This window comes from Canis lupus, chromosome 16 (genome assembly GCF_048164855.1).
Source record: "Canis lupus baileyi chromosome 16, mCanLup2.hap1, whole genome shotgun sequence".
NCBI lineage: Eukaryota > Metazoa > Chordata > Mammalia > Carnivora > Canidae > Canis > Canis lupus.
This window is the reverse complement of record NC_132853.1, coordinates 19,901,776-19,908,842: the sequence shown is the minus strand read 5'-3', so window position 1 is coordinate 19,908,842 and position 7,067 is coordinate 19,901,776. Positions and strand designations below refer to the sequence as shown.

Genomic DNA, 7,067 nt, shown 5'->3' with positions numbered 1-7,067 from the left:
TTGGGAAACCATAAGTCCTTAATTTACCTACTTTGGTAGTTGTTGTTGCTTTTTTAAGATAAGTGCTTTTATGTACCTTAAGAAGTCCCTCTCTATCCTGAGGACCTAAAATGATGATCCTATAAATATGTTCTACTTTTTATTATAATTTTATCTTTCACATTTGTATTTAAGCCTACTTTTTGTTGTTGTTGTTGTTGTTTGTCTTTTTTAGAGAGAGAGAGTGTATGAGCAGAGGGGAAGGGCAGAGGGAGAAAATCTCAAGCAGACTCCCTGCTGAGTGCAGAGCCTGATGTGGGGCTCAATCTTCCTACCCTGAGATCATGACCTGAGCTGAAATCCAGAGACAGACACTTAACTGACTGAGCCACCCAGGTGCCCATAAATCTACTTTGAATTTAGTTTTATGTAGGACATGTCAGAGGAATTAATGTTAATTTTTTTCCATATGGGTGTCCAGGCATGACAGTCTTATTTGTTATGGTCCATCCTTTTTGTTTTGTTTTGTTTACTAATCTGTAATGACTATATGTCCAGCTTCCATATATGCTTGCATTGGTTTCTGGGCATTCTTATCTATTTCATCAATGTCTTTGTCTATTCCTATACCAATACTAGACTATTTTAATTATTGTAGCTTTACCTTGGTATCTGCTAGAACAAATCCTCCCTTCTTATTCTTTAAGCATGATAGGTTTCCATGGGTCTTATACTCTTGCATACAGATTTTATTTTATTTTATTTTTTAAATTTATTTATTCATGAGAGAGAGAGCGAGAGAGGCAGAGACACAGGCAGAGGGAGAAGCAGGCTCCATGCAGGGAGCCCGATGTAGGACTCGATCCCGGGTCTCCAGGATCATGCCCAGGGCTGAAGGCGGCGCTAAACCACTGAGCCACCCGGGCTGCCCTTCGATACAGATTTTAGAGTGAGTTTGTCAGTTTCCATGAACTGTCTTCTCAATGATGAAATTAGTTCAATGTCATCAACATTCCATTAAATGGTCTGGTGTGTCCCTCTGGAAAACAGTGCCATTTTCAGGGCTCAGTGTTAGTCTTTGTGATCGGAGGTTGGACACTCGGCAGGAACTTTAGCCAGATTGACCTTGGTGAGTAGGGGCCCCTGTTGCTGAACCCATGCACAACCTCCATCTCTTTTACCATGGCCATTTCATTGATGAGAACTTTGAAGAAGGACAGAAGTGGTTGGAGGGATGGCTGACTGACATCCATAGAGTGGATTATCTTCCCCACTGGTTGTTGGAACCCTCTTCTGCTGAGCAACCCCACACTAAATATGCTCATTTGGAGAGCTCTATCCTCACACCTCTATATCTTTGTCACCAACTGTCCAATCTCATTTTTCCAAAATCCCTGTCGATCCAGCCAAACTCTTAGCCTTTGTCTATGAATTGGTGTAATAGCTATACCTCTGGCCTGCTGCAAGAAGGACAGGTGGGAGAGGCTAGGAGAAGCTACTGATTGTGGGACTATCTGGGAAACCGCTATGTCCTGCCATTATAACTGTGAAGTGAGTTTGTAGAAAGGCTGCGAACTACTATTTCTGCTCAGCCTCCAAGTGGTAGCTTATGGAGAAATTCTGAAGCCACGTCTGACTGCCACAACCTTCTGGAAAAAAATTGTTATTTCAACTTCTCTTCCCTCTTCCAACCTTATTTCTCTCCCTGGCAAACTGGATCCATGCTGGGAAAAATAATTCTCTGACTTAAAAGAAGTGGTGTTTATAAATCAATAGCAGGCTGTCCAACCCGATGGTATACATTTATGTTGTTTTTGGTGATTACCATGTATAGGTATCGCTAGCTATCCTGGGTTTGGAAATGATTTCTAGGAATACAACTCCTGCCAACTGTTTCAGTTTGCTTGGGATTGTGGCCTCACGTGCAGAGGGCATGCTATGATAACAGGTCATATGATGTTCGGCTTTGGAAGTATATGGTTATTGAAGAAGAAATAAAGAAATGTATGATGTCAGAAACTAGTCTGTTCAAAAGTAAAATAAGGCAAAAAAAAAAAAAGTAAAATAAGGCATGTTTGATAGTTAAAAAGCTTATCACATCTATGTTTAAAATAATCAATTTCTCTTTGTTTATCCTTTGAATGATTCGTCTCAAAATGACACTACAACTTATAACGTCATGCTTTAGAGAGTATAAGTATTGCCTAAGAAGCAAGAAGGCAAGTTATGAATAGACCTATATCTTCCTGTGTACCAATCTTCCTTCAGCTGCATTTAATCTGCTCTTTAACTCATCCACTGGGTTTTTAATTTCAATGACTTTCTAGATTTTCCTAATAGTTCAAGTTGGATATTTTCCAAATATGTTTGTTTTAGAAAATATCTTTTTCCTTTTTAAAACACCCTTTATGTTGTTAATTAAGATATACTTATTTTGGTGCTCGCTTTGGGCAGCACAAATACTAAAATTGGAAGGCAAGGATGATGTGCAAATTCATCAGGTGTTCCAATGAGGAAAAAAAGGATATATTTATTTTGTAGTTGATGTGCTATTCGTTCTGATGTACGAAATCCTGAGGGATGGAATAAATCCAGTTGCTTATTTGTTTGATTCTTGCTCACCCATCTTGGAACTTTGGACAATGGTCTCATCTACAGCAGCACCCTGCCTGTAGGAATCATGTGAAGCCGTGGCTGACAGTGCACTTTCCAGAATCCTGGGAGTATCACTGTCCTGAGAACGTTGCTACCTAACTGTGTTATTTTCCAGTTTGGGAGTTTGGGGGGCACAGGTGTAGGGTTCCCCCGTTTACAACTACAGCATTAACTCAAAAGCTTACCCCTCTGATATTTAGTTCCATCTTAATTTCTGGCCCTGGATTTCCTTACTTACTTGAGAACTTAGTTCTGCTTTTAAAAAGGATGTCTATTATATTTTATTCAGAATGTCCAAGTGTTTATTAGTGGGAGGGTTTTCAGGTTGTCTGGTAAATCATATATCTAAAACCATAAGCCTCACTATGCATTTTGTTGATCATTGTGTCCATTTTGCCTATCCTAATGCCTGGGGGATTAAATGTCCTCTTCTTTTATTCTTTATTTATCCTGGTAAATAAATGTCCTCTTCTTTTATTCTTTCTTTATTTATCCTGGTAATTGAGATCCTTATGGCCTTCCTTGGTGCCTAGCACATAGCCTGGCATAGAGTAGACACTACAGAAATGTTTGCAGAATGGATTGGAATGATAAATTTTACAGATGAGGACTTGGAGACCAGAGATGTGAAGTGACTTAACACGTCTCTGGAAGCTCAGTGCTGGCAAAGGTGATTTCTAGTTGTTATCATTCGCACATTGATGTTTCCCACAAATTAATCCATCCCTGCCATTCTGAGAAGACATACCAAGTCCCTTAGTCCTGTGCTCTGGATCTTATTTTGTTGGTGGCTGTGGTCCTTCCCTCTCATTCAGTTCTCCAGGATTCAGGACCTCAGTATCTCAGCCTGAGAACTCCAAGTCTGATTATCCCAACAGGGTTCTTGGTGGTGGCTGAGATTGTGGGGGAGAGGAAGAGGAGATGGAGAGGAAAATGGAAATGCCTGTGTGCTTCCAAGTCACCTCATCTGTGGATACACGCCATTGTTGATTTCTCTTCTCTCTCTTTCTTCCCCCTGGTTAAATTCAAATTCTTGGTAAGAGGCCAGTGGCTTTAGCTAAAAATGTCTTGCTTGATTTATTCTCTTTAAGACCTAATAATAACAAACCTTGCCCTAACTTGAGCCCTCCTTGGCTATCTGGGAGCTGCATTCATTTACTCCAGATAGGCTGGAGGTGGGGGCTGTGGAGAGAGCCCTGAGCTGAGAGCCAAGGGCCCCTGTGTGACCTTGGGCAACTCACTTACCCTCTCTGAACTTAGTTTTAACATCCGAAACTTGAGAGGTTGATCTTTAAATGTCCTATCTGGCTGTGACATGAGGTTCTAAAATTCAGCAAGGCACTAAGAAGGGAACAGCACTTGAACCCTTGCCTGTGCATTAGTGGCGTTCTCTGCTCAGCCCTGATGATGCAAACATGGGGGTGTAGGAGGCTTGACATCATTACAGGGAATTTAGAATCAAGGCCCCTATGCCCTAGTACGTAGGTGACATCTTGTGGAGACCTTGAACAAAACTGAGGTTCTGTGGTAAGGAATAACTGGAGGTGTGCATTTATAGCAATGCCCCAAATAAGAGAAATAGCAAATATTTTACAGACTATTATGTGATCATTACAAATGACATTTTCGTATACTTTCTAATAACGCAGCGAATTGCTGATGCCACGATGGTAAGTGAAACCGCAGAAAACACATTTGCAGATCTACAGTAAAGGAAGCTAGGTAAAAAGTAAGCATAGCAGAGAAGGCTGGAGTGGAACCATGAGTGATTTTTCTTTCTGGGAAAGTGTTTTTCTCTGCTCACTGCATTTTTTATATTTTCTATAGTGAGCATGTATCACTCTTATAATGGCAAATGAACTATTTTAAAGAATATTCACTCTTGTGCTGTGGGAAGAAGGGGAGGAGCCATGTCCACATTGGGGGACCCCCAGGGGGGTGAATGGGCTGACAGGTGTCTGGGGGAGAGTGTGGGGGTGGTATGGGAGCTGCACAGCTGATGGTGTGGGGAGCAGCTGTCACAGAAGCTGCACAACTTAGACAAATAAGGGTGGGTTCATGATCATGCCCTGAATCGGTCCCAGGGAAAAGGAATTTGACACCTGAGTGGATTCAGAGGACAGAAGCAGCGCTGCTGGGGGAAGCCACAATTTGCAGGGACCAACTTTTGGCTGAATAGAAGAAAGGATAGCCAGCCTGGTAAACTGTCCAAGCTGAGGATAAGCAGCCTGGGGAGGCAGTGAGCCCTCCATCATGGGGATGGTTTGACAGGGACACCGCAGTGAGCTTCCTTGTGGGGCTGCAAGGCTGGAGGAAAGGAGCTCAAAATTTCCCTTCTGATTGTTAAAGGAGAAGGAAAAAGTGGGGAGTAGAGAAGTCATTACCATGGTCAGGAGAGGAGCCTCTCAGCTGGGTTCAAATGCTGAATTCACTATCAGCTGTCCATCCTGGGTAAGTTATGAAACGTCTTGTACCTGAGTTTGCTCATCTGCAAAATGGGCATAACAGCAGGGTGGCTGTGACCTATGATAAATAAAGGGGATAGTATGAAAGGGGCTTATTTGCAGAGCTCAATCAAGGAGATTGGTGGCTATAGGTTATCTTCCAAGGCACCAGAGAGTCTTACTTCCTCGCATATCAGCTGTATCACAAGTGGAATCAGTATCTGTTGGTCAAAAGTCATATTCTGTATTCGGTTGAACTAATCATATTCCTGGTTATTCCCGACAGTCAACTTTCCTCCCTCCCCCTCTGAATCCCCTTGCAGGTATGCATTCTCGGGGCGGCTGCTCCCCTAGCTTGGTCTCCGGGCCTCCCCCCCACACCGGGGCCCAGAACGCAGTCCCCAGCCAGGAGCTGGGTGCCCAGGAATTCCGGCCCCGCCGGCCAGCTCCGTTCGCCAGGGCATCTGTTTCTAATCAGCGCCGTGTGGCGCATTCTTTCTGCTGAGCGTGCAGGCCCGGAGCCTGGGGACGGTGCTAATTGATTGCTAAATGGATCTTGTCATTTCCAAAAGAGGCCTCCAGACCTGCCCTTTGCTCTGTCTTTGCTCCCCAAGGGCTTACGAACTTGAGAATTAACTCGTCTGCTACCTTCGGAGCCAGGAGAACCACAGCCTTGAACCTCAACTGTGGGGATCCATCAGGAGCCCTAAAAAAGCCCCTGCTCTTTGTAAAGACATTTACAGCCTAAAAAGCACTTCTGTGGACCACGGATCCGTCTCATTCTCCTGGCAGCTTTGTGGGGCGCATGGACAGATGAGGAAACCAAGGTTCAGGGGTGTGATCAAGTGGCTCTGGGTCACACAGAGTTCGTCGCAGGGATGGGACTGTCTTGAATGGGACTCATGCTGGGGCCAGGTTGTTCCCCGAAGCAGCGAATGGCCAGGTGCTGCCATTGAGGTTGTTGGGGAGCAAGGAGACCGCGTAGGGGCTGCTGACCTGGGCCATCTGGGGTGTTAGGTGTCTGGTTGCCCTGCATGCGGAGAGCACCAGGATGGGTTGAGGGGTGGCTCCCTGAGTCCCGGACAGCCGCAGCCTTCCCTCCCTGACAGTTAGCCCCTCTCGTCCCAGCATCTTTACTTTAAGGGTCCAGGTGTCCCTGGCTCTTACCGGTCACGAGTCACCAACCGTGCCCTCGTCTGTCTCCCCGGGTTAAAGGCAGAGATTGTTGTCTTTCTGTCTCTAAGGCTCTGCCTGGAAAGGATCTGCTCGTAGTAGGTGGTCAGTGCATGAATGTAGCACCAATGACTCATCCTGGACTTTCCCTCTGATCTCAGTCTTGGTCTCTTGGCAGAGTTGATCAGTGAGAACAAGATTAAAACCTCCTCTCAGCAGAGCTGTTTAGCACTCTGATACTTTGGCTTCTGACAAGAATCCTCAAGCTTCAGGTTTTATATCTGGCAAATGGGGATGATTCCATCCATGTGTATCTCCCCCAAGCTGGTTGGAGGACCAACTGAGATAATGAAAGCTTGAGCACTCTACTCCTGAAAGAGTATATGTGTGTGGGGAGAGGAACAGATTCTGGACTCCATTTTCTTCCAGAAGCTTCTTTACTGGCCCACAAGGCCAAAAGGGCTAACAGAATTAGAGTCCAGATGTACCCCAGCCTGTAAAACTATGTGTGGGCACTCAAAGTAATTCTTGGTTCAAACTAAATGGCTCATGTGGGCAGAAACCAGAAGAAAGGGATGTATTCTACTCACTGTGGCCTGGATCTTGGGTCCCTATCACCTTGGCTGGCTCTCCTCTGCCCTACTCCCCTGCATCGATTAAGATTTTGGTTAAGAAATCAAAGAGAACTACATTCAACTCCTGAATCTCATCCTTCCTAGCTGTGAGACTTTGGAGAAATTGTTTAATTTAATTATTTAATTTGATCTTACCATGTCTAAAATGAGTAAATGAGTACAATAGCACATCTGATAAGGA

General features: G+C 44.4%; 1 long non-coding RNA gene across 1 annotated transcript; it reads right to left on the bottom strand.

Moving 5' to 3' along the window:
- Nucleotides 1-769: 769 nt before the first annotated feature.
- On the bottom strand, nucleotides 770-6,358 carry LOC140607446 (uncharacterized). Its single transcript, XR_012009455.1, has 3 exons — nucleotides 6,246-6,358; nucleotides 5,019-5,157; nucleotides 770-3,649 (listed from the first exon to the last, which is right to left on the bottom strand). It is a non-coding gene; the product is annotated as an uncharacterized lncRNA (long non-coding RNA).
- Nucleotides 6,359-7,067: the final 709 nt, after the last annotated feature.